A 3,918-nucleotide genomic window follows, 5' to 3' on the forward strand; every position below is an offset into this window, starting at 1 on the left:
GATGAAGACGTCTGGAGAAGCTGTGAACTCTGACAGTCCAGCAACACATCCTGACTGTAGATTCAGTTCAGCTGACTGGACCTGGGGCCCGTCTGGGTGAACGGGGAGCCGAACAGACGCTAAATGTTCCGTATAACTGTTTATTATGTTTTAAAGAAAGCTAGAAAATAGCCCTGTGGTATTTTTAATGTTGTGGAAATGTTTAAATCTTATCAAGCCATTAAAAGTGTTGTTATTCCCTCTTGCTGTTATCACCAAACTCTCTTTCCATTCTCCAATCTCTTTATTTTTCCTCGTTAGCGACGATGGGACCAGCGAGCGGTTTCTGCGGCTGCTGCTTTTCAGACGTGTTTCACCAATTAGCAAACCAGATTTATTATTATTTTAGTCATAAAGAGGTTGTTCAGCCGTTATACAGGCCTGCAGACATTTTTCTGATTCCTGACAAATTGTGTCTGAATTTCCAGTTAAGACATGAAGTCGACCAGCTGCAGGGAGCGGASGATTATTTCTGTCCTGTTTGCATCAGAGAACAACTTTTAATTGTGCAATTAGCTGTTTATGTGATAAGTAGGGAATATTTGGTTTGCTTTATTAGTCATTTTTACCACTTTGAGGAAGCTGTAACTTGTGACTTTTAGTCTAAAGATTAGCAAACATTTTCTCTTGGATTTTAGAAACGATGAGGTTTAATCACAGCTCATTCATTATCAATCATTATCTAAAATAGGAGAAGTGACTGAAGGGACTATTTGTTTAAATAATCTGGTTGGGATTAGATCAGGAAGTTGAATTTAGTGAAAATAATCCAGGTTCTACACAAATCAGCATTTAGGAGTTTATGTTTATTATCCTCCACTAATGATGAAGCTTAAAAGGTGATTTTATACAGCGACAGACTATTTGTCTGCTCCAGATCGCATTTTTCTTTTTTGTCTCATAAAGATCTACGATAATGAAAGTTTCTCTCAAGTTTACAGGTTATTATTAACCCCAAGGTTATTAAAAATGGTCGTATCGGTCATGATTTAGGAGATTTACACTGAAAAAAACACAAAATGTCACCAAATATGTTTGGTGAAAATATCTCAGTACATTTGAAATAAGATAAACTGACCTAAAAGTAGCTTTTCAACAAGACAACGAGCTTATTTTAGTCAATAATTCCTTAATATTGATCAAGTTCTAATTCTATTGGCAGATTAATTCTTCCAGTGGAACCAGAACTTTTTYATTAATAAGTAACCAAAACCTGTAACTTGCTGAAAAGTTACTTTTTTAGTTAKTTTTTTCTGAGATATTTGGACTAGAAACTAAACCAAATTGTGTTTTTACAGTRTTTCTTCACACTCAATGCCAAATACAACAACGACGGTCTGTAAATTATTTGAGTCTAAAATAGAAGTAAAGCTGTAGAAACATGAAAACCCTCCATGAAGCCATGAACCGTTTCCTTATGAAGTTCATCAGACGTCCAATCCAACYTTTTTCATCCATGTTTCCACTTCTTGTCATAATTTTAACCAAGAAAAATGTCTTAAAATTGTAATTTTTGAAGCTCTTGGATCTCAAACCCGTTTCATCAACTCCAGCTCCACCATGTTTAGACATTTATTGGCTTTTTTTATGTTTCTTTTCACTTTTCTGACACATTTTCAACTGTTGTTCCAGAAACTGTTGTCTAAAGAGCCTCATCAGGTCTGTGACTCCATGTTGGCAGGATTCACCTCCACACTTTGCTCTGGGAAGGAAACCTCCTCTCCTCATTCCTCGGATGCCTCTGGCGTTTCTCTGCACCGCAGAGTGAAACGTTTCACCAGCCGAGGCTTCAGGAAAACCTTATTTTCTCTATAAATCACCTTTATTACCTGGATTTTAGAGCGACTCCAGTAAAACTGTCCAAACTCCATCATCTCTATTGTGAAGGTGTGAAGTTGAGGTGGGTATTTATTGTATCGTTTATCATTTAGATATYGTCTGGGTTCTGAAAACTAAATTAGGCTTATCATGAAAATATTGTTCCAATCTGCTCCCAGGTTTCTTGAACACGTTTAACAGCCACCTTTGTTTATCTGGATGTTGATTTTCTCCCATTTCTTCCTCAGTTTGGATACAGAGAAACTATAAACGTCACTTTCCAGGTCTTTAAACAAAAAGTCCAATATGTCCTTTTAACCCACATTGTCCCCCAACATCCATTGTGAGTCAATTGGGAGAAAACAAAAATCACTTTATATTCACTTTAAAATTTAGTTCTAGTCATTAGATTCTCTAAAAAAAAATGTCACGAACATTAATTTTTGCTTTAAAGAAACATTTTTAGCCATTTGCGGTCAGTGTGACGTCAGACTGTCTGGGTTTTTGCGTCGCTGCTGATCTGATGCAGGAATTCCCAACTGGAGAGAGTAAATACATCGATGCTTGATGGTTTAAGATCCATAAAACCCAACGAGTCGTCGTTCAAAAGGTTCCTTCAAAGATTTAACAGGAACACGCTATGCAACGTTCCCATTTTACAAGCCCAAACGATTAAAAAAAACAAAACACACCCAGCTGGTTTCTGTTAATAAATCAATTTTTATTGGTGTCTGGAAAATGAGCCGTTTCACAATTCCTCTGGAATGCAGCGTCACAAACCAGCAGGCGCTCCCCGTTACCTAGCAACCCCGGCAGAATTCCACCCGTCACCTAGCAACCCCGGCAGAATTCCACCCGTCACCTAGCAACCCCGGCAGAATTCCACCCGTCACCTAGCAACCCTCGCAGAATTCCACCCGTCACCTAGCAACCCCGGCAGAATTCCACCCGTCACCTAGCAACCCCGGCAGAATTCCACCCGTCACCCAGCAACCCAACTGGAGCTTCTTTGGATTTAAAGTGACAAGAGGCCCTAAAACGTCTCATTGTGAAAGGAGCTGATCGTCTCATCAGAATGACTTTCTAATGAACATGTTTTGTTTAGACCACAGCTGTCCTAAGCTGGTAGAGGAAGCAAAATATGTCACCTTCAACACAACAAGCTCATGTTTTAAAAGATTAAACTTTTGACAAACAATAAGTACACTCATGTCAGCAGGCTGATGTTTCCAGGAAGTGACACAACTCCACCAACGCAGGGACAGGAAGCGCACGTCGGTCCAGTCATAGCAGAGGCTAAAAATACTGCYTGCATGTTGCGACGCCTTGTTTGTGACCCCGCATCTTTCATGAAAAAGTCCCATCAGGAAATGACAAAAACTGAGTAATAAACTGTTTTATTTTTCTGTTTTTAAAAACATGTTTGACTTTAAGCTTCCTCTGTTTTTGGTTTCATTGGTTACTTTATATTCGGTTTGGAAGATGAAAACAACGTCCTTTGATCTGCACCAGCAGAAATAAAAGTATGGTTTTTCCCTCTTCTTTGGCTGTTTTTCTCAGAGTTTGGTTTGGTTTTGGAGCCTCAGGTCAAAGTCTAGTGTTGTTTAAGTGTCCAGCTGATGAACTGTATTATTCTCAGTGAGAACCAGCAGCTTGTTGTTCTCAGGCCACAGGAGGCTCAGACTGTTTCATAGCGTCTTCATTCCTCTGCCTGGACGACCACAAACGATCCAAACTCTGTTTATCAAATAGTTAAAGATGCAACATTCAGCCAGAAAAGCTCCAAACTGTGGTGAGTTTCATCATCCTGTCAGGGAAAACAATAACACAAACCGTTTACAACAGCTGCTGCTGTTTTCATGAGCTGAGGGAAGGAAATGTGCTGAGTCCACTGGCTGTGCTGAAAATCACATTTGGCTGCAAATGAACATTTAATTTAAAAGCTGACAGGTTGTTATGAACCATTTATTGCATATTTCATGTCACTATTAGGTAGGATATAAAAATAAGGCATCTGGAACTAAACACTCACCTGTCATCCAGACCGGAATCTGAAACATA

This window comes from Poecilia reticulata, linkage group LG12, assembly GCF_000633615.1.
Source record: "Poecilia reticulata strain Guanapo linkage group LG12, Guppy_female_1.0+MT, whole genome shotgun sequence".
NCBI classification, from domain to species: Eukaryota; Metazoa; Chordata; class Actinopteri; order Cyprinodontiformes; family Poeciliidae; genus Poecilia; species Poecilia reticulata.